This window comes from Notolepis coatsorum, assembly GCF_963971535.1.
Source record: "Notolepis coatsorum genome assembly, chromosome: 16".
NCBI lineage: Eukaryota > Metazoa > Chordata > Actinopteri > Aulopiformes > Paralepididae > Notolepis > Notolepis coatsorum.
The window spans coordinates 56,901,494-56,926,461 of NC_140180.1; the positions used below are offsets into that span (position 1 = coordinate 56,901,494).

The following is a 24,968-nucleotide window of genomic DNA, read 5'->3' on the forward strand; positions in this document are numbered from 1 at the left end:
TACGGAAAGTACAGCGTCGGCCAATCAGAGAGCTTTTAGACGCTCGGCTGCTTGCTAGGTCGTTTCAAACCAGTGCCCGAGTTCCATCATAATACATCATATTCAACGCAAAGCGCGTGGCTGCGACGGATACAGCGATGAACCAGTGCACGGCGGGCACGCGCACTCCAGGCGCAATTGCGCCTAGCCCAGAGAGAAATACGGCGAGGAGAAATGCCTGCGGCTACGGTAATGAAAAGGTCTATATCAGACAGAATCGTCACTTCCTGTTCAGGAAAACTATTATTAATCTTTGTAAAATTAAGTTATATTGTGCATTGGAAACACAAACATACTTAAAATGAGTAAATATTATTCATTTTAAACATGTTTATATTATTTATAGGGCTATAAAACAAAAAACAAAAAAGTTTTTTTTTCTTCTTCTCTCATTTAACAGGTGGGTCGACGCCCTAGCGCCCCCGGTGGCGAGCCGCCACTGCTCTACCCCATGCTGCTATGACGCCAGAATGTCCCTAATTGGATCAATAATGGAATATCTTATCTTGACTACTCAACTAAGACAGTATTGGTCGACTAAAGTGGTCTGCACACGGCGGGCGACAGACGTCGCCTGGCGATGTGATTGCCTGTCGCTCAATGACAATCGCTTAGCGCCCCACACCAGAGGCGACCGTTCTCAGGTATAATAAACTATGTGTCGCTCTGTTTAGCTGGGGGTGTTTCCCCCCGGGAGATATAGGAGGGCGGACCGCCGGGACCGGAGTCCCGGACGTTACGTTAGGTTGTTGTGAAGCGGGTTAGCGGGTAGCTGTGTTGTGCAGTACAAGAGAGTATTAACCTGTAAAACCCACTATTGAGCTGGAATTAACCACCATATACGAATAACCTCTCCTCATTCTTCCTGACATACTGCATGCCTGATCGCTACGATACGTTCATTACCAACGATTGGACAAGTATTGTTATGCAGCTGCTGAGAGAGTGTTTTTTTCACGGAAGACGCAAACTGTTTTGTTCTCAACCATAATTTTCTTTGGACAATAAACCTTACAAACTACATCAGCTGCAGCCTGGACATTAAACTCTGTCAACATCCACAACTTCTTTTGTTACCCGAGTATAAAAACACTGGTGCATCGTGGCGCATTGTTCATTTATTAGTGACAAGCGGCCACTACAGCTTCTCAAACTAACGTTATTTATTTAAATTGTTCCCATTAATAATAATGAACATAACAAGTAGCATGGTAATAATAGGTAGGTTATTGATCAATGAATGTATTGAATGATACATTAATGGTGTACAAATGATACACCAGTAGAACTTCTGTAGAAGTCATGTTATTTCCTCATTGTCCTGCTGTGTCGCCTCAAAAAATAGGATCGAGGCGATATTTAGCGAGGCGACAGAAATAGCTTCAGAATCTCCTGCCGTGTGGGTTCTCTCATTCATAACAATGAAGGCGATACAATTCTGTCTGTCGGCTCGCAAAAAAAATCGGTCGCCTGGCTAAAATCGCTCGCCGTGTGGGGACCCCTTAAGACCAAACTGACAGATTAATTGATTCATCAATTAAGAAGGAGTTGCCTCACCACAGACACAAGACATCCTATAGCTTTGAAGGTGAGGTGACACTGTCAAAACATAAAAGGTTATATAAGGACATTCGATCATACAAAGAAAACCTTTATTTAATGGTTAATATTTTGATAAAAGGTAATTTACTGTATTTTTATGGTATTTACACTTAAAGTATAGAAAAACAAAGGTAGCCTAATCTGTCAAATAATTTAAAAAAATATTTACAGTGTAGGGGTATTAGTGCACACATCTCCATACTGTGTCAATAGTGTTGAATCTGGATGTTTATTATAAATGAGTTGTCGGAGGAAAACTCTACACTCCCATGGGGCAAAGTGAAGTAATTGGATATAGAAATGGATTATGAATCCGGAGAGCAAAGCTACAGAGATATACTAGATCCACAAAGAATGGATTGCACAGTGCTAGTTGCACCCTTACTTACAATTCATTATGAATTGAAAATGGGGGACCCTGATGTAAACAAGACGAAAGTCTTTCTCTGGTCTGCATCCCCTTAACAATTGTGTGTATTGAGCCGTACTGTATTGTACCCATTCTGCAATCTGTTAATACAATTTTCATTCAATCAATCAATCTGCGCGGTGATCGATTGAACATCTCGTTGAGGCTGGTGCTTTCAAGTTTCAAGTTTCAAGTTTTGTTTTATTTGTCACATGTAAGGTACTATAATATACATTATAGTGAAATGTCTGGTTCTGTATGACCCTCCTGAGATTGTGATAAAAAAAAAACACTATACAAATACAATATAATATACAATATATAAAACAAAATGCTAAATGCAAAAATGAGGTCGAAATGTTGTAAAAATTAGGCTTTCCCACATAACAAATGACAAATCCATCTATGGAAATTCTCTCTCAGATAACTATTATTTTTACTTTACCTAACCTGATGATTCATACTTGAATATGAAGTTCACCTCTAAAGGCAATTTCCTGCAACATTCAATTGTGTGTGCACTCTCTGCCCCTGGTTGAAATCTTTGTTGATAATTACGTGCGCTCAGTTGAAATCCTATTTTATTCACAGCTAGACCTTTCCTCTGTGAAACTAGTAAAAAAAAAAGTTTACTTCAATATGCTGCAGAGTATATCAACGCCTCCATTGCCTGTATGTGAGGGATTTGGGAGCTTGGCTGCTGGCTGTCGCAATCGATGATTTATTCATGTGCTGTGTCCTGTCAGTTGACTGTTATATTGAGGAGCCAAGAAATATTAAACAGTTACTGTAGCCTACGCTACCACCACCACCTCTCCGCACCATGCTCGTAAAGTGTACAATCCAGGTTATAAAGTCATTTTTCAGGATCATTTAATAGTGGATGAACTAGGCTACACAGGATTCCCACAGTAAACCACTTTGGTTCACACTGCATCCCATGGTGTTGGTCGTATAGCTTATTGTGAACCTAGGGTGGAGTGCACATTTTATATTCTTGTCATTCATACGCGCTTCTGTTTCATTAGGCACAAGCCCCTCTGAGCCCACAGATTCAGCTAACTTGACCTTCTCTCTTCTCTTGGTATTCTGTATCTTTACCTTTAGTGTTGAATACAAATCCATCACTTTCTTATTACCATATTATGCAAAGCACAACACCTATCTATCTATGGAATAAGAAACAAAAGGTTTCTCCACAATTATAATAAGATCTGAAGTACGTATCATAGGATGTTCAGGTTGATGCATTATTCAAATTAAATATGCGAGGAGCGGCGGGGGGGGGGGGGCTTGTGTGGAGTGTTCCTTCTGTCCTTTGTTCCCATTCACGTTTGTGCTAATGAACCAATGAGGATGAATTTGAAAGCTGGAGACCCAGCCATTAGGCTGAATTATTAAAGACAACGTTCACTGCCTATGGCATTCATGAGGATTTTGTGTGGTTATTATCTGGTGTAGTGCCCTCCCTAGCCTCATTCTATGAGCAGCAAGTCAGGACAAAGGCTTGTGACACCATGGGGGATAGTACCCAGTGTCCTTCACTCCCAGTTCGAGATCAACTATGTCTCCCCCAGGTGCTCTACCGAGCGGCACAGAGCACCGTTCATTCCGAGAAGCCATCCACCTGGTGAACAAGGCACTCTATCTGGAGCTCAGCAACAACAAGCTCTTTTCTGTTGTCTGTCTGTGCATTATGTCTGTTGCCTGTCTTTGATTGATTGATTGATTGATTGATTGATTGATTGATTGATTGATTGATTGATTGATTGAAAAGTTGGTAACACTTTATAATAACACTGTTATTCCCTCGAATCACTCCACCGCCAAATCACAATCAGGAGAGCCAGGAAAATCATCTCCGACCCCACTCACCCAGCACACCACATCTTCCAGCTGCTGCCCTCCGGGAGGCGCTACAGATCCCTGACCACCAAAACAACCCGGTTCAAAAACAGCTTCTTCCCCACTGCCATACGGACACTGAACTCCCTGTAGCACCCCCCCCCCCCCTGTAGTACCCCCCGCAACCCCCCTTACCTCTGCTGACATGGACATGGACAAACTCTGAACTGTATCTGTATCTATGTAATTGTGTTTTCTTTTATGTACGCTGTAAGTGATGTCATATGTTCTATGTTTTTATGTTTTTATGTTGGAACTGCTATGAAACCTGCACTGAAACTAAATTCCACCAGCCTGGCTGGGTGGTCATTAAATAAATTGATTGATTGGTTATAAGACCTTTATAAGGTATTTGTAGATAATGAACTAATCATGAACAAACTAAATTGAATAAATTATTATTAAATCATTTATAACTATATTTGTATAACATTTACAAATTAGTTCTACATTATTTATCAACATTGTTTGTACTTGATTTGTTCATCATTAAATAATGTTGTTTAATGTGTAGTAACTAGGGGTGTAACGGTACACAGAAGCCACGGTTCGGTACATACCTCGGTATTGGCGTCACGGTTCGGTACGATTTCGTTACAACAGGGAAAAAATATTTATAATTATTATTATATATTTATAATTATTATTATAATTATTATTATTATTAAATAGAATGATATTCTATAGGCTTGCCTTGGTAGTCAGTGATACTGGGCCCTGTTTCTTGTACCTGGTTCAACTAAGTCGATCAAGATGTCATTATCCAGCTTCAGTTAACCCGATGTTCGAAGCCGGGATTTTCCTGTTCCTCGAAGGTGGATTCAGTCTCGTTAACTCAAGCCAGACTTGCGACTCAGGCTAAATGCGCGCGGCCGCTTCAGGCGAAAAGCCAGCACGTATCGATGGCAGAGATCCTGATTCTCTAACGGCATTGATTGATTAATTGATTTAAAACTTTATTGACAGATTGCAATACGGCTCAATCGCCTCGCCGACAAGTTAAATGCGTTATCTATAGGCTAATTTTAAGTCCCTCATTACCTCAATCAATCAGATTATATTTCTTTAAACTTGCCTGCTGGATTGAATAATCAAATGAGATCTTGCTAGCGAAAATAATTAGTTAAACTTATACAGAATTACGATACGGCTCTCTTACCCATTGATTGATGTATAGTCGATCTTTAACTTATCTCCAATGTGGTCTAACGGGTTGTTGTTTTGACTATCACGCAGACGACCGGGGTTCGAGACCCTAGTCTTTTCCTTCTTTTTGCAATATAGGAATAATTCAATTTGGTGCACGTTGAGAGCTATATAAAGAATGACATCCTCAATGCATGTAGATTTATAATATTTTAACTTAAAACCAGGCTACTTTGGCGTATAATCATTAATATTATATTCAAAAAAATCATATTGGAAACACCGGGTTTTGAACCCCGGTCGCTGGGTTGGCAGGCTTGAGCACTACCGCTGCACCACTGTGCCAGATGGGATAAATTCATTGTTTATACATTAATGAACGAGAGACCCGTGTTTAGAATATCCTTTGTTTTGAATGAAGTTTATCTCTTTATCCTCATTCATTAATGTGACGTCAACGGCTCATTCAATTTCTCAAATCCGTCAAACAGCGCATCTCATCAGACATCTTAATCCCAGTTACAATTAAAATAACCACATAATGTGTACATCGCACGAGCGAGCGCCACGGTATATATAACGTGCATTATTTAGGACAAAGTGAATTTAGTATCAGCATTTTGGGTCTATTTTACATTTCAAAAGCCCCCTCTGGAAGAATGGAGCACAAAAACGTAATTCAGAATGGTATAATGCAGATCGTAGACTGTGGGAATAGTTTCAGGAAACGGGCTGTCACTTCTTTGCGGGGGCGTGGCGATGGTTCAGGCTAACTTGAACTTAAACTCTGCTTTCGACCAGGCTCAAACTTTTGGATCTGTTGTCATGGTGATTTGGAAAATCCACGTACGGGGAACCGGAAAGTCCGGCTAACTCAGTTATCCAGTTAAAGTTATCCGGCTAACTCAGTTATCCAGGTACAAGGAACGGGGCCCTGGTGTCATTCTGTGTTCAGGCATCCAATGAGTAAATTAATTGCCTACTGCCCCCTTAACAAATTATGCAACAACTTAGTTTCAGTTTCACTTGTAGGATTTAACTTCATGTGAAGCCGAGACTGAAGAAGACTAGAGATCAGATGACATGTTACACAACAATGGTAGAGGATTTATCAATATTTTGGATTTAAACGCAGTAGCAGCAACTGGAGAGGAGCTCAGATGATCAGTCCAAAAGTATGTAGTGCTTTTTTTTTCTTTTTTCGATCAGCTGTGACTGAGAAAGTCTGCAGAGAAAGTTGGCGTGTGTGTTTGCGACACACGTGTGTGTCTTTCCATTGGTTACCATTATTGGGCGAACAAAAAAACGAAAGAAAACTGTAAAACTGTAATGACCCTGATGTGTTACAAAAATAATAATTCATTAATGGCTTTGTTTTAGGGACACCTAGGCTGTGTAGTAAACAGGAGGGGAGAGCCGAGTGCAGAGTGTCAGTGCGCGTTGTTAATTGTTTCTGTCCGCTGTCAGTGTGCGTGTGCCTAAACAAGCTTCAACGTGTTATTCATCATCTACATTTGGCAATACAAGCTAACACATCTGGCGCCAATAATGTCGTACAACGTGTTTCAAGGTCATGCTAATTCTGCCATTCCACGGCGTACGACGTTATTGAGATCATATTTAATTTTTTCGCCATGGTATTCAGAATTCCCTCACCCAGCCTCGGCTGATACAGTGGGAGCCTGCACAACTCTGCAACGCTTCAATACTGCCGCCTGGTGGATGATCGGCGAGTTACAACCGGAAATGGATCTCTGGAGATCTCCGTGCATCTGGCAAATGCGTCCGGCACTCACATATTGTTGCGGGACTCTAGACACACATCGGTGTATATCGATCGCTGCCATAACTCAATAATCGATATGATTTGGGTGTTTATTATTATTATACAAACCGAAAATGGATCTAGTAGGTTGCCATCAAATAAGTGGGATCTTTTTCCTCCAGTCTCATCGGCGAACGGTAAGAGGACGCTGACATCATTTTCAGCATGTTTGTTTATTATTATTATTATTAATGCAAACTGCTCTGATCAATATATCACCCATACTACATAAAGCATTTACTGACGATCAAGGAATTATAAACGACCCCCCCCCCCCCCGTTCATCCGGGCATGATAAGTCATAACGTTTAGGATCATGTACAGTTGAAATTTTTAATATAGCGTGTATCGGCAACAAACGGCAGTTGATAATCTATATATGCGTTTATGCCTATAACTCCCGTTCTAGGAATTACTGCAGAAAACGATAAAAACATATTTATATTCTAGACGGTATTTTCGTATGAATCTATGAATGAAAAAGTATAACGTTCCTACATCCTGAACGATAGATAATCGATGTTGAATGGGCCATAGTAATGTCAACTTAGCAATACAATTTAAAAAGGTATAGCCCTGCAAAGAAGGTAAACATCTCCGGCTTAGAGTGGTGGCAGAGAGTGGTATGAGACTGGCAAACTCTGTGGCAGTTAATGTGTTAATATTGAACATTAAAGATCAATGTAAGCCAGTGTAAAGTAAAGTAAAGATATTGAGCATAGATTTGTAAAACGTGCAACCCTAGTTTCACCTAGTGGTGAGACGGATTCTTCGTATGACTGCGCGTACCGCACTGTAAAGCCTGTACCGTAAATTTGTGGGACGAATGTAACGTACCGTTACACCCCTAGTAGTAACACATTGTACTGTACCTCAAATAAATAAATAATAAACACAAATAATAAACTATTAGACATTTGTTAATGATGAATAGTCTTCACTTTAGATTAGGGCACACAATAACACCTGCAAATGATTTATAGATATTTTAAGAATGTTTTACAAATCATTTGTATAGTCATTTTTTCATATCCATTTTTCTAGCATCTATACAAATGTTTTACTACACATTGAATAACATTATTTAATGATGAACAAATCAAGTACAAACAATGTTGATAATGAGTTATAACGTCACGGTGACCAAATGCGTCCACATTTTTATAGGATTCTATCACATTTTCATAACAATAGCGAATATAACTTACCCTGCGCCGTTTTCATTGAGGTTTCTTGGAAAATTAACAATGTTTTATTTGTCCTTTATATGCGGATAACATTAAAATCTTAAATTGTACCATTATGTTCCCGTTTAGACAACAAACATAATGCTAATGTTGCACTTTTGTTAAGATAATTGGGTGACCATTCTCGATCACTGTACTCAGGTCCCATTAATAGTTTAACGCTGTTCAGATCGCGTTTTCCTAATCTGGTGCTGACCTGTGACCTGTGCTAAAGGTCTTGGGAATTGTATTCATGTTGTAGTCATAACATTATGACTGTAAGCAGAGTTATACTAGAAAGTAAAATTGAATAAGGCTGCTCTGCACTCTAGATCCATGTACATTTCAATGATTTACAAGTTTTCAGTCTAATCTACGTTATATATCGTACTTGGCTTATCGCGTCCCGCTATTAAGCCTATCGAGATATACCTCGTCTCATGTACCTATTGTACTCGATCAACGAATAAAAACAATTGCCTCGTGGGTATTGTCAGGTTCCGACCCGACTCCACGGAACGCTCTGCTAGCAAGGGTCCAGGGTTGGCTATGCACAGCGGGTGGGACCGGGCCAACTATCTACAGTTACTGGCGGACCTGCGCCACATGGCGGCGGGTGCGTTGGGAGTGTCATCACATATGATACGGCAGTACCATATGTCGAGGTGGATGGAGAGAACGCTGAGGCGGGGACTTGTGTTTACACAACCCCACCCGTTTTCGGGTTTGGCACAGACCCTATTGTCAGGGTCACCAGCAGTGACAGCTCTGGTCAACGAGATCCAATCTCTGTCGACGAAGCAAGCCATCGTTGTGGCGTTCTCCTCCCGGTGTTCTCTGGTGAGAAATCGGGAGGGGGGGGGGTGTCAGACCCATGCTGGACCTGTCCCGTGGGAAGGTTCAGCATTTTTTGGATCGTCTCCTACCTGTTGAACACTGTCAGGTGGGGGTCTGGTTCTCCTCCATAGACCTGTAGGATGCGTTTTCGCATCTCCGATCTTCCATCCTAGGGCTTACCTACGCTTCCTTTGCAGGGTTAGCGTATGAGTACCAGAGGCTGCCGTTCGGTTTTTCTCTGGCTCCCAGCATCTTCACCAAGTGCGTGGAGGCCGCACTGGGGCCTCTGCGTCGTCAGGGGTTACGAAGTGTAGTCTGCCCTGACGACGTTCTGGTCCTTCACGGTCAAGGTGGATCGTCGGGTCTCGTACCAGGCAGGTCCCTACCAGCCTGGGGTTTGCTGTAGACTGGAAGTAGAGTACTCCTCTTCCCAGTCAACGGTTGGAGTGCTATGGGCATCCCTCTCAAAGCGTGTTGTCGACACGCTCGGGAGGTTCCGTCCTAGGACGGTTACGGCGCTGTCTCACGTCACGTTTTTCACTGACGCCTCCCTCGCTGGTGACGCGTCGGGCCAACGCAGTAGGGGGCAGCTGGCAAACCATGCTGCCCGGTCTGCGCTACGTTCAATGTGTTGGTATTGAAAGCGGTCCTTCTGGTCCTCAAACGGTGTTGATCAGGACGGACAATACGACATCATATATCGCTGTTCAGATCGCGTTTTCCTAATCTGGTGCTGACCTGTGACCTGTGCTAAAGGTCTTGGGAATTGTATTCATGTTGTAGTCATAACATTTTCACCTTTTAATTTTAAACCAATGCTGCCATCTACTGACAACAGAAAGTGTTGTGTATCGTCAACTTGAGAGGCTACCCGCACCGTAAACACCGTCGCCCAAAACACATTCTAGAGATTCCCACTTTTTACTGGTACATATTCATATCTAATAGTCTTTAGATGACTAAATATAGATGAATACTCATGAAATGTGATATATATATTCTAAAATAAGTATAATTTCACTTCATCTACCTGTCGACATGAAATTCCCAAACGCTGACGGTAAAAAAAGCCTGGGTGTTGCGCAAAATGGGGCGTGACCGAATTTGGTCCCAGACAATAAGAGTGACTGAGATTGGTCTACGTTCCGTTAAATAATGTATAACTCATTTGTAAATGTTATACAAATATAATTATAAATGATTTAATAATCATTTACGAATGTATATATATATGGTTTGTTCATGATTAGTTCATTATCTACAAATACCTTATAAATGTCTTTTAACTGAGTGTTATTATGAAGTGTTATTGAAAATGTTATTAACAGATTGCAGAATGGGTATACAGTACGGCTCAATACACACAATTGTTAAGGGGATGCAGACCAGAGAAAGACTTTCGTCTTGTTTACATCAGGCCCCCCATTTTCAATTCATAATGACATTTCTGACATACACAACATACAGATATACAGATATATATCATGACATTTAAGACATCCATTAGATATACAGTACTGTTTCACTTAGCCTATCGAGATATACCTCATCTCATGTACCTATTGTACTCCATCAATGAATAAAAACAATTGCCTCGTGGGTATTGTCAGGTTCCGACCCGACTCCACGGAACGCTCTGCTCGCAAGGGTCCAGGGTTGGCTACGCACAGCGGGTGGGACCGGGCCAACTATTTACAGTTACTGGCGGACCTGCGCCACATGGCGCCGGGTGCGTTGGGAGTGTCATCACATATGATACGGCAGTACCATATGTCGAGGTGGATGGAGAGAACGCTGAGGCGGGGACTTGTGTTTACAGATATATACCTCATATCTACGTTATATATCGTACTTGGCTTATCGCAGGGTGAATGTGGGTACAGGTGTACTGTCGCGGGCGGCCCTCATCCTGACGGGTAGGGATTACGTCCGGACATAGCCAGGCAGGTCTGGGACCGATGCCATGCCGCCTGGGATTCTTCCCCATACATCTGTTAGGTCAGTTGTTGGGACGGGTACGTTGAGGGGCGCAGGTTCTTGATCCTGATGGTGATACCATCCGGAATGCGCATGCTCCCTCCACTGTCGCGCTTTACGCGGGCAGATGGCGTATGTTCCAAGTGTGGTGTAAGGCGGGGGGCCGGGACCCAGTCTCCTGCCCCTGGATGCTGTCCTTAGTTACCTCCAGTCTCTCCTTGATAGACTGTCGGCTTCGACGGTGAGGGTATATGCAGCAGCTATATCCTCCTATCATGAGGGATTTGAGGGGGATGTCTTGTTCAGCCACCCTCTTGTGAAGCGTTTCCTGCTTGGCGCTCGACGCGTTAAGCCGGTGCAACGCTCTTTGGCTCCGAGTTGGGATCTTCAATTGGTCCTCGGTCGGTTGTCCTTGGCCCCGTTTGAGCCTCTTGAGCAAGCGCCGTTGGAACAGCTGTCGTTCAAGACTGCGTTCTTGCTGGCCGTCACCTCCGCTGAACGCGTGGGTGTGCTTTGTGCTCTCTCGGTACGACCAGAGTGCCTGTCTTTCGTTCCGATTGCGGTGCCACTCTGCGGCCTAATCCTGCCTTCGTGCCTGTAAATATCCCAAGTTCTTCCGCTCCAGGGATATTGTGGTTCAGGCGTTTCGTCCGCCTCCTCACGCTAGTGAGTTAGATGCGGGCCTTCACCTGTCATGTCCGGTCCGTGCTTTGGGAATTACCTCAGCCGTACTCAGGACCTCGGGGTCACCGATCAGCTTTTTGTCTGTCACGGTGGTTCTCAGGCCGGTAAGGCACTATCGAACAACGCCTGTCCCATTGGTTGTGCGAGGGCATTGCCCTCTGCTACACGTTGGCCGGGCTGGATCCCCCTGGGGGCGTCAGGGCGCACTCCACTCGTGGGGTGGCTGCCTCTGCCGCTCTGCTGGGTGGGGCCTCGGTGGAGGACATCTGTGCTGCAGCTTCATGATCCTCCCCGGGCCCCTTTGTAACGTTTTACCTCATGGACATGACCAGGGGTTCTGTCTCCCAGGCGGTTCTGGGGTCTGTGGCCTTTCCTGCTTCCCGTCCGTTGGTAGGGTAGCAGGAGTGTGTGGGTATGGGCCACAGTGTGTTAGGTCACACGTGGTTCCGCCTGTGCTGTGTGTTCAAGGGGTTCTAGTTCCTCCTTGCTCGCACTCCGGTGGAGTTGACTGCGCCCCCCCTTCATTAGGAAGGATGGGGTGACGGGACTCCCCAAACCCCTTGATGTGGGCTTACGGGTCCTCAGGGGGTACATTTGTCGGGCCTCGCGTCCGCTCTAACCCATATCTCGATAGGCTTAAGAGCGGGACGCGATAAGCCAAGTACGATATATAACGGAAGGTTATGTATATAACCTAGTTATATGAGTACTGGCTGAGCGTCCCACTCTTAAGCGGCCCTGAGTCCCCTTGAGGGATATTTTACTGGAAACGAGATTTTGGCGAGGAAGAGTGTATTGGTGACCATGCCTACTGTCTTATAGGCTACGCCTCCATAGAGGCGGGACCCGGCAGGTGTGGGTGTACTTGTTTTTATTCATTGATGGAGTACAATAGGTACATGAGATGAGGTATATCTCGATAGGCTTAAGAGCGGGACGCTCAGCCAGTACTCATATAACTAGGTTATATACATAACCTTCCGTTCATCAGGGCATACCTGTGGCAACTAGTAAAATATAAAAATATTATGTATAGGGTTTCTTGGTCATAATATTTAGTCATGTCCTGGATTTTTTACCTTTCTTCACTCTGCATAATAATGTCACAAACAAATAATGTTTTATCTTGTGTTTTATTGTGAACTGAACACACCAGAGGAAGAAAGTGGAGATAATTACTTATGCCGCTAGCTTAATTTAGTCACTAAATTAATCAAACCATCTTGCTTTTGTGAGTGTGCCACTTTCCACAGGAGTTCCTCTCCCATTTACAGGTCTGCAGTGCGATCATTAATCATGAGATGTCATTATCGTTGGCTAATCACCCCGGGTGGCCTTGGCGGGGCAAATTAACTGATAGGACAGGGAACCGGATGAGGTTTTCACATCCCTTCAGTTTTTCATAGAAGCTGCTCTGTGCACTCCCTCATGGATGACCACGAGCAAAATGATAAATAGATGACTGAATTTTACCAACAGGGTTCCAACACATCTGGGGCAGAAAGATAATTACTTTTAGACTTAATACCATAAGTATATTTTGACGGTACTTGTACTTGAGTATTTAAAACATTTTGTATTTCCATCTCTTTACTCCAACACATTTCAAAACAAATAACCATACTCCTCTAAGGAAAGGGATTGCATACCTTGAAAATGCTGCAAAAGAATCTGTGTCGTCACTCATTCACTCCACTAGTGGTGCAAGAACAGATAAAAAATCGGTGTCTGAAAGGTGAAAACTGCTTCTATGCACTTGATAAGCCTGAGGGATTCAGGATGTACGTAGCTTCCACACAATACAGTATGTACAGTAACTAGGTTGTAAATAAATATGTTCAGTGTCATCTGTAAAGCGTTCATACTGACCATTCTGAACACAAAGCAGGAGTGATAAGTAATTTCCCCAGTCAATGTCTCTTATTACACATCCACACCAAACAATGTTATCCACATCCTCATATTATTTGCTTTAATGTGTCCTAAGAATGAAACTGTGGGTGACAGATTTGTAAGGGTGTGGGGAATCCACTTATTGGTAATACCGCTCAGTGTGCTGAGCCCAAACGTTCGAACGTTTGGACCTTCGTTCGTTACGTTGGCATTCAAATTCTAAATCAACATTCGAATTTTTTAATAAAAAATATATATAAAAATGTATATATATTTTTTATGTGTCTATTCATTCTGTTTAAACCAATGGGGGTTTTCTTCACAGTTGCAGATACAGATTATATAGGCTACACTAATATTATAGTATTATACTATTATAGTATATGACTCGTCATAAAAAAAATTATAAAACATTTATCTATCTGCATCCGCTTGGCACTCGGCGCTCCATCAAGACATCACCATCACTTTCGTACCAACCGTGCCCTTATTGGATTATTTATGTTGACGGAACTGATGAGTTATATTCAAGAAAGTTGTAAATAAATCACTTTATTCAAATTGAGGATTTAGTTTGAGGATATTTCATTAAAAAATATATATATATATATATAATTTTATTTTTATTTTTTTATTTTTTTGTAATTCAAAACGAAGGTTTGAACGTCCGTTCGAAAAACCCTGATGAAGTTCGAAGCCCAAAAACAGGCTTCGGGGACAGCTCTAGTGTGCAGTAATAATCCCTTAACTTTGGTAGCATTGTAGTAATGAAGCTACGGTGCATGAGAATGATATATGATCCAATGTGTTATAACTACCAGGCTGGGCGTGGCCTCTTTCCTTCTTGCAGGTGTCAAGGACACCATCTGGCTCCACTCTTCACGTGACATGTGAGACGTCCATCCGTGTTAGTGTGGCAAAACACATTACCGACCAACATCTGCCTCGCTATAGTGATGGCACATACAGTACCTGTTCACAACACCCGCCATTCCTTCATTGCACAGCATAGTCAGACGGTGTGGTGTTGTTTATATTGGCAGTCGAGTGCTAAATAGTTGTCTGATGATATTAGATTTGGCCTTTTTATAAAAACAAATGACAAACCACATTAATATCCAAGGTCTCTCTTCCTGAGGGGATCTTATACAGTATATTTCCCCCTGCTAACACTGTGTGCCATGCATTGAGAATACGATTAAATGTGTGTGGTTGTGTGTGCATAATGGGAATTTAAAGCCTATAATGTTGGGACTTTATCATGTTACAAGTGATAAGTCCCATAATGACAGTGAGTGGGAGGGGAACTGGTCTGTCTGAATAATAGAACCTGGGATCAAATCTCTTCTGCGTGTCTCCCCTGCTCTGTCTCCCTTTCAGTCTCAATAAAGAAAAGCTAATACTAGACTGCCCATTGTCATTAACCCTTTCAGATGAACCCTAAATTTTTTTTTGTTTTTGGGGGGGGGGGGGGGGGGGGGTGTTCTCTCTGAATGTAATTTGGGAATACTAGAACTCCATAGATTTAAGTGGCCATTAATAGAATGTTCAGTTCTCAAAATGTTTGAACATCCGAACGGCTTAAAAAAATAAACAATATAATACGTACATGAGAATGCTCTTTTGAAAGATGAAATGCATTGCATTTGTCTTGGGTCGCGATATTGACCATTGTCCATATTCATGAGACCCACAAAATTAAGGGGATATGGATCAGCAAATAATAAAAAAAAAAATGCTGACGCACACATAAACACAGACATATGCATATGGGCTCTCACTATCTATCTCTCTCTCTCTCTCTCTCTCTCTCTCTCTCTCTCTCTCTCTCTCTCTCTCTCTCTCTCTCTCTCTCTCACTATCTCTCTCTCTATCTCTCTCTCTCACTATCTCTCTCTCTCTCCCTCTTTCTTTCTCTATATTTTCTCTCTTGCATACACAACACGTAAACACCTGTTTACAGTTGTTTGGCAATCTGAAAATTCAAAGAGCGCAATAAAATATAACCATAAACTATTTATCTTGTCTTTTGTGGAGGGTGAGGTCCCTGGCCTGTCGGTCCACTGTGGTACAGTATAGTGAGAGAACCTTGACGCAGCCTTGGGGAGAGAAAACTCCCCTCGCTGGAGGTCAAAGGTGAAAGAGTCTAAAATTTATGGGGAAATTACATTTAATGTGCCGTATCTGGCCAAGCCTGCGGATGAGGGTATCTATCAAATCAATAGTGGCCTATACACTGAGATAATGGTACGCAACCAAGGACACAAAATAAAACATAAGGAGGAAGAAGGAGAGCAATTGATTGTATCTTGTTTTAAAACTTATTAAAGACCCACCCAATCTGTGATTTCTTTCACCATATCAACATGGGGTATATTCACATGCATACTTGAACCGTTTAGTGTTTAGTGTAGATGGACAATATGTTATTTGGAAGTTTCTTCAAACCCTAACCCTAACCAGTTGTTCAGTCAATCTGGAAAATGAAATCATGTCTCTATTCTCATTTATTATTTTTGTTAACATTTTAATCAGTGACTGGGCCTTTAGTGACTGGGCCTTTAAAGCTTATTTCAAGATATTGTAAGTTAAATATAGTTGTACTGCACTGGCAGATATACACATACAATGTCTATAATTAATGTGCAGTACTGTATAGCCTGACACATCTGACCTGTGGAACGTATGCAAACTATAGCTCTCCATTGGGTCTGAAAGAGGCACACTGAGAAATAAACAAGACACCAGCAAGCCATTTGTTTGTTTCTCAATGTGCCAGGTTCAGACCCAATGGAGAGCTAGTTTGCATAGGTTCCATGGGTCTCCCGTGTCAGACTAGGTACTGTAGTGTGTAATGGTTTATGTTTTGTGTGGACGCTGAGCTGTTGCATAGCCGCCATAGTAGCTACAGCTAACGGGGATCCTAATCAACAAAATCAAAATGAGATAATTTTGTTTACACGTTAAAATTGTGTTGAAAAACCACAACACAAGATTTTAATTAACCCGCCATTTTTATAATATTTTTTTTACATAATTATAATGTTTAGCTTTTCTAAGAGTGTAGAGAAATGTCATAGTTGCCATTAAGTTTCAGTTTATTATTTGTTGGGATATATTTGAGAAATCAAAACAATAAACCCTGAGTAAGTAACAAAAGTAGGGCATGTTTTCAATAAGACAATAACTATTCAAACAATACAAATACGCACCATTCCTTAAAAATAGGAATATAAATAATTAGCTTCAACGAGTTGATTGCGTCCGATAAACACAGAGAATGCATCAATTTGATTTCCATTATATATCTCCATCACAAATGGCGTTTTAAATTAGGTACAAAAGCCTACTAGTGGAACTAGTGGAGTAATAGTAGGCACATTAACTCTCTTACCTGGTAAACGAATCCCAACGTGTTACTCCTGGGTCTTAAAACAACACTTGTGTTTTACACCTACAGTAACATCCAGTGGAGACGATCTGCATGTAATCCAAAACAAAGAACACATTGCGGGTCTGATAGAATGTTAAAAAAAAATGTTGGTCTCCTGTGTCTCTCTTTCAGCGCGAAAATATTTGTCTGTCCAGAAAGGAAAGGGGCACTTTCCTCTTTTAAAGGAAACTCCTGATAGGTTCCTTCCTCTGCGCTACCTCAACAATTGCATTCATGCAACCAGGAACACTGGGATCACTTCCTGCGTTCTAGGCAAAACATTGTAGTGGTGCAGGAATTTGGGATTCTGCAGTTGGTCCAGACTCTTGACTCCCTACCATTGGAGTCGAGCAGAGTTGGATCCCAACAGTCGAAGTGGGCAAACAATGGCAAGTTTGGCAAATGATCTGGTAAAATGGAACTTTCAGTGTAACACACAGTGACTTTGAGGGCCAGCTCAATTCTCTAGGACACAGATTTTGCTTAGATGATAGTGGGATGCAGGGGGGGGGGGGGGGGTCAGGGAGCACATTTAGAGAGGGGGACATGGGCGTCCTTCCCTGAGAAAAATAAAGAAAGGAATGATATAATTTTTGTAGTTCAGTAATCCCCCACTTCATATTAGAGTAAATACTGTATATTAATTTAGATCTATGACATAATTAGAATAATACGTTTGATTCATAATTATAACTATTGTAAAAAGTAATGGTAATAAAGTAAAAATGTGAAAGATCCAGATGTAAATAATCTGGTGCCCCCCCCCCCCCCCAGCTTGAATGGGCATGACGCCACTGGTGGGATGTGAAGGTCTTCACAAGTTGTTTTGACATACAGTAGGTTTCATGCTGATACGATGCCAGCAGACTTGTGTTGTGTTTGATTTGTAAAAACAATATGGTCTCAAAAGGTATCTATTTATTTGGACACTGGCAGGAACTTCAACCTCTTAACAAGCGGGCAGAAAAGTGGCAATTTTTTTACTTGAATTTGAGGACTGCATACTTTTTTTGCAAACCAAAACAACATACTTTATACTTATAGCACATGCATGAGCCTGGTCTCTTTTGAAAGATGACATTCTGAAGTTGACTTTTAGTGCTAACGTAAATAGAGTAACATAGGTCTGAACTTGAGTTGTAAAAAAACTTGTTACTCAAGTTTTTCTGTAGTAGTTAATAGTCCAGAGGTAGTATTTCCCCAGAAAGTGGTATGGCTTACAAATCCAGACGGAGCCATAGCCTGAAGCCTTATGTAGTACATATCCAAATTTCATAAAGATCCATTTAGAAATGAGTGATTAGGAGTGATTTTGGTAAACTGTGTACAAAGAAAAACTCAGTTTTCTCATAGACTTCAATTCATTCGGCTGTTTTGCTCTTCCTGTTTTCGTGTTTCTTCATGTTTTTTATTATTTTTATTTAGATCCCCATGTGGGGTATCATTGGAATGCCACACTCATTGGTTACAACTAGGGATGCTCGATATTGGCTTTTTTACCGATACCGATATACCGATATTGTCCAACTCTTAATTTCCGATACCGATATCAACCGATACCGATATATGCAGGGTTCCCCCCCCCCAAAATTGGAATAATTTCAGGTAATTAACATTACATATCTCTTGTTGTGGAATGAACACAACATTATGAATACTTTTGACAATAAATTAAATCAGAATTTGTTCTTACTTGCTTTCCTGGGTAAATAAAGGTTATATAAAAAAATTAAAAAAAATTAAAAAGAAATTGAAAACCGATACCGATATTTTCCGATATCACATTTTAATGCCGATATCGGCCGATAATATCGGTAGGCCGATAATATCGGACATCCCTAGTTACAACGATCCACAATCATTTTCGAGATCGGATCTAGATTGACGGAACTACTGCAGCCTGAGTCGGGAGTGGTATTTTGCGCAATACCTCAAATACCGGTATGTAACTCGAGAACCGCTGAACGGACTTTGTCGGATTTTGCCGACAGGCAACAAATAAGCCTTCAATTCGATATATATATTGTATTACAAAATATGCACACCCGAGCCACTAGGGGTCGCCAAAGTGCCGGTTGCAAAAAATCCGAAAAACTTCCCATATGAGGGACGTTGCAGCTTAAGTATAAAGACCATTATTATCAAACAAAATCTTAATTTGTATTGCTCTATATTAATTGTAATGCTTAATTCATTCATTCTAACCCGGGAGTTGACTCTGCTCCAACACACCAGGGAATCAACCACCCTATCGGTACACAGACGGTGGTTGTTCCTATAACCCCTCAAGAAAAAACTCCAAAACACACCTGCGGGTATACACTGAGTATACCGCAGTACAAGTGTTTCAGTTTTCAAAAAAGGGTTATTCCAGGCCTACGGGTCGACGAAACATTACTTCTCGGGAAGCACACAGGGTTACCAGAGGAGGTCCAAAAGACCACCCCAACAGCCCCCTCTTCGCCACGTGTGAGAGAGGAGCGTAAAAAAGAATGGAGAACCAGCCCTAAGCTTACTGCACTTGGTATTCCCAGGCGGTCTCCCATCCAAGTACTAACCAGGACCGAACCTGCTTAGCTTCCGAGATCGGACGAGATCGGGCATGTTCAGGTTGGTATGGCCGTAAGCCATTAAGATAGTGCAGAGTACAACATGTACCCAACAAAGGGTCTCCATAACGCCTAACCCTGTGACACCCGGGCCGACCCGGCATTTTTCCCCCCGAAAAAAGCACAAGTCCCTCAGGGTACCAGAACAGCAGATCTGCATCCCCGGCGGACAACGGGTTAACTGACCTGGACCAGCGCGACCAGAACCAGTCCCGTGCCCTAACCACGCCGACATGCCCACTCCAGAATAGGGGGTAGGTATGCGTGTCGATCTAAAACATGAAAAGAGGGCGCCACCCAGACGGTCCCATTTGTACCGCGCTCAGTGGCCCACCCCAAGGGCGTGAGACCCCTCTACCTATGTTCTGATCTATTCCGTTAACATCCCCCAGATATGAACAAGAATTCATTGAGACAACATAGTAAACTGGCGCTCGGAAGAGACAAAACTCCATCCCAGTTGCCCTATAAAAACGCTGTTTTAATAACGAGCAACCAAGGCGCACTTAGCCCCCTGCGTGATTCTTAACAGAAACACCCCGAGCCAGCACTATGTACGCGTCGAGACCCAAACACATCAATGGATAGTCTAGCAAGACACCAGACATTGTTCCTCCAAGTCGCCTGGGAGAACGACACGGAGCCGTCGTGCTTCATGTTCCTTCCTCTTTTTATTTAAAAAAGAAAGAAACACAGACTGACATGAATCCCACGTGACGCAGCTGAGGGTAATTTTTTTTACATTTTTACATCCCGCCACCCTCGCCACAGGGAGGAGACGGAAATCCCCAGAGAGACTTCCCACGCGAGCTGTATAGATTGAAAAGAATATATTGCAACATTGAGCTATGTAACACTTGGGTTATGGCTCTCCGAGGAGGAGGCACTGAACCAATACACACTCCATAATCGAATTTAATCAAATACACACACAATAGAGCAGAACTCCTTTTTTGAAGTTCTACTCACCTTGACAATCTGAGGAGGAGGCTCTGAACTCTGAGGAGGCTCCCTCACTGGGAACTCTGAGGAGGCTCCACAGAAGGCACTTCTCTCTGTGGAGGAGCTTCGTGAGGAGGAGCTCTGACAACTCCCTGAAACAGATCCATAACATGGACCTGAACAACCCACGGAAGTCTTACCACTAGAGACGCGCTCAGTGACGTACTCTATGGCGGGGGAATTTCCGCGGTGCACACGCCCAATCTTCCAGGGCGTGGGACCAGGAAACTCCCCCCCCCCCCCCCCCCCCTCTTACCCTGTAATGTGCCGAACAGCAACATGACAGGAACCCTGAAAGACAGGTGGTTTTAACCCCTGACCAATCAGAAAAGGGGAGGAAAGGTTTACCAGTTCACCCCTTTATGACCCCTCACCCCTGATACGATGTAATGACAAAGTAGAGCCATGACACCAGTCATAGCATGCTACATGAAGCATTTAACAGCTTCACATAGCTCATGTGCTAACCTGCTATCTGATTTTTACTAAGGAAAAAACACAGAACAGAGAGGGCCTCTTTAAGAGCCCCGGTACCAGACTTACATATGTGCTTCTGTGGGCCAAACCTAATCCAGTTGTAGATCTCAACGACACACACAACCCTTCATCACAACAAAAAATGGCAAAAGTACACTCTCACTACAGAGGAACGCTGTTTTTCATAACGAGAGAGACATGAGTCCTTGATTACGTATTGGCCACAGGCCTTGCTAAACACACATGATAGTGACCAAACAACCTTTTCCCTAGGAAAATAATCGTTTCTCAAGCAGACGCACAACCCCAGCAGCTTAAGCTGAGGGTTACATCGTATCCCCACAAACACAGTGACACAATATATTGTAAACAACATGTCTGAGAGGAGGGGGGGAAGCCCCAGGGAAACCGGGGGGATCACCCCTCGTACCTTACCCTTGATATGACCAAGTTGAACAGGTAACCCTGTTAATATGTGAACACACTGTTCATTGTCATCACAGGCTGAGAAAAGAATTCATTCCTCAATCACATGTCACTAAGCATAGCTTCACAGGTTAATTAACCCCCTTAGTCGTGAGTTCACCCACGTTACAAACGTTACATGAACACACATGTTCTCATCACAACTAACCAGATAATTTTTACACATGTAAACAACAACGCCGATTTCTATGGAGAGAGAAGCTATACCAGTTGTAACGTCCCTAGGGCCGGCCCTGGCTGGGCCGGTTATGAAAGGAACAGTGAACATTTCCTCCCTCCTAACATTGGTCTCCTACCTCCTGACAGTGGTATCCTACCTGGTCTCCTACCTCCTAGTGGTCAGCATCAGATGGGCCAGATGAGACAAGCCACCATTTTGTGTTTCTTTGTTATTGTTGATTTGATTGCTTCGTGTTTGTTGTCCTTGCATTTTCCTTTCCTTGTGTAATGGTCTTCCCCTTGTCTGGTTGTGGTTTGTGATATTGCCTTTGTTATAGTTGTGTATTGATTTAGTCTAGTTTGTGGTTTATTGTTTCTGTATGTTTGGACTGGCCTCACCAGGTGTTGTCACTTATAATTAGCATAGTATTTAAGTATGTTGTCTTCCTCTGTTCTGTGTGGCGACATACTTCCTGTTCCTCCCTGTTCCTGCCCTCGTCATGTTGCACTGTGTTGTCAATTGTCATTCTGAGTAAGTGTAGTGTTTTGTTGTTTACTGTTATTTTCCGTATTCTCAAGTTTTGTTTCACTAGTACCAGCACTGCTGCACCGTTTATGTTCTGTTGTTATTTGTAGTTTAGTCTTGCTCTCTCTCAGTTCTAAATAAATAGAACACCTCCTTTTGTGAAGAGCAACCACCGTCTCGTTCTCTGTCATTTTGTAGCTCTGGGGCTCCTCCATCCTTCTGCTTACTGGGTTCTGTTCTCCCCCCATTCGTAACAGAATGTCGCCACCAATACTGAACCCAGCAGAAAGTGTAAAGGGGACAATGAGTTATCCTCAAGTTAATGGAGGGGGATCTGTCCACCTATGCCCCAGCTAAATGGCTTTTTTTACTTAAAACGATCCGGTCCGTAGCAGACCAGGATCCGGATCAGGAGGCAGAGATGGGGGTGTTGGCCAACAAGGTCGCAGTCCTCATGGAGCGGTATAATTTCCCTTCACCCTCTGATCTGTCTCTTGTTCGTGGCCCTGCAGCTAACCCGGCCTCCCTAGCTAGCATTGTACCTACAGCTAGCGAGGTCTTCCCTACTGCCATTAACCTCACTGTTAGCCTAGCTCCTAGGGCTAACCGGATCTCCCCAGCTAACATTTCCCCTACAGCCAATCCAGGCCCCACGGTTAGCCCAGCCCCCGCAGCTCGCAGACCTCCGAGAGCTGGCAAGACTCGGAGGGCTAGCGTGGCTAGTGCAGCAGACGAGGCCTCCACAGCTGACCCGGCCGTCGCTGCCAGCCTGGTTCCGCTCGGTGTAGCCCCGGCTGTCATCACTCCCCCTCCGGCTTCCACGCCCAGCCCAGCCTCTACGCCATGCCTCGCCGGCGAGACCGGACCGGTCTCCACGTCCAGCCCAGCCTCTACGACTGGTCCGGCTGCAACGCCGGGTCTCGGCTCCTCATCTCCGGCCTCTACGCCACGCCTCACCGCCGAGACCGGACCGGTCTCCACGCCCAGCCCAGTCTCTACGAATGGTCCGGCTGCAATGCTGGGTCCCGGCTCCTTGACTGGTCCTGGCTCCCCGTCTGGTCCACCCCCACGCCGTGACCGGCGTCCTGGTCCTCGCCGTGGTCTTCGGCGTGGTCTTCGCCGTGGTCTACGGTGGGTCCTGCTCCGGGGGTCGCCGCCGCCGCACCTCCGTTCCGGCTCTCCTGGACCGGTCCCTGGTCCGGCGGTTGGAGGGGCTCCCGTCCGGGATCCTGCTCCGAGGCCCAGCCTCCCTCCCCGGGTTTTGGTGCCCATCCCCACCCCCCCTCGTCGGGCCGCTGTTCCCAGGTCTAGCCCTCCTCACCGGGTTTTGGTGCCCGTCCCCACCCCCCCTCGTCGGGCCGCTGCTCCCAGCTCTAGCTTCCCTCTCCAGTTCCCTGTTTCTTCCCCCCCCCCTCTGCGCCCATTTTCGCCCCTCCTGGCTGCTATGCCCCTCCTGGATTTTTTCCTCAACCTTCCGGCCCCAGTTCTCCGGGTCCTCGCCCTGGGGTTTTTCCGGGGTCCCGGCGTCCTGCTTCGCCCGTGGATGGACGATATTCTTGGTGGTGTGGAAGCCCCCCGTTCGAGGGGAGGTACTGTAACATCCCTAGGGCCGGCCCTGGCTGGGCCGGTTATGAAAGGTGAACATTTCCTCCCTCCTAACATTGGTCTCCTACCTCCTGACAGTGGTCTCCTACCTGGTCTCCTACCTCCTAGTGGTCAGCATCAGATGGGCCAGATGAGACAAGCCACCATTTTGTGTTTCTTTGTTATTGTTGATTTGATTGCTTCATGTTTGCTGTCCTTGCATTTTCCTTTCCTTGTGTAATGGTCTTCCCCTTGTCTGGTTGTGGTTTGTGATATTGTCTTTGTTATTGTTGTATATTGATTTAGTCTAGTTTGTGGTTTATTGTTTCTGTATGTTTGGACTGGCCTCACCAGGTGTTGTCACTTATAATTAGCATAGTATTTAAGTATGTTGTTTTCCTCTGTTCTGTGTGGCGACATACTTCCTGTTCCTCCCCGTTCCTGCCCTCGTCATGTTGCACTGTGTTGTCATTCTGAGTAAGTGTAGTGTTTTGTTGTTTACTGTTATTTTCCGTATTCTCAAGTTTTGTTTCACTAGTACCAGCACTGCTGCACCGTTTATGTTCTGTTGTTATTTGTAGTTTAGTCTTGCTCTCTCTCAGTTCTAAATAAATAGAACACCTCCTTTTGTGAAGAGCAACCACCATCTCGTTCTCTGTCATTTTGTAGCTCTGGGGCTCCTCCATCCTTCTGCTTACTGGGTTCTGTTCTCCCCCCATTTGTAACACCAGTGACAATTCACACACAACACGCGTCGTATCCTCAATGTATTGCAGCAACACACGTTTTGGAAAACATCGTTATTACAAAACATTTAGAAGGGAAGGAAAGAAGAAGTGTTTAAAGTCCGGTCGGGACTCCTACCCTGAGCGCAGGCCGAGAGGACTGCAATCTGGTTAACGGGACACCGAAGTCTCCATGTTGACGCAGTCCTCGCTGGCAGGGCTCCCGGTGTAGGTTCGACTAACATCCTCTGTCAAAGATGACGTCGTAGTCAGAGTGTTTAAGGCATGTTATAGTCATAGCAACGTTCAACAGTGTAGCATTAAGCTAACAGCCGCTCTCGACTAATAGCAACAAGCTAACGTTTCCTAGCCTAGTGACACAACGGGCTAGCGCCGCAGCTAACAGCTGACTGGCTAACAGGTA

The 24,968-nt window shown here is 43.8% G+C and overlaps 1 protein-coding gene across 1 annotated transcript in view; it reads right to left on the minus strand.

Moving 5' to 3' along the window:
* klhl4 (kelch-like family member 4) overlaps positions 1-17,045 on the minus strand; it is a gene marked incomplete at its 5' end in the record, with an annotated part of 131,448 nt that extends 114,403 nt beyond the window's left edge. The window contains one exon of the mRNA XM_084331619.1: positions 16,938-17,045. The remainder of the gene's footprint in view (positions 1-16,937) is intronic.
* Between the last annotated feature and the right edge of the window lie 7,923 nt (positions 17,046-24,968).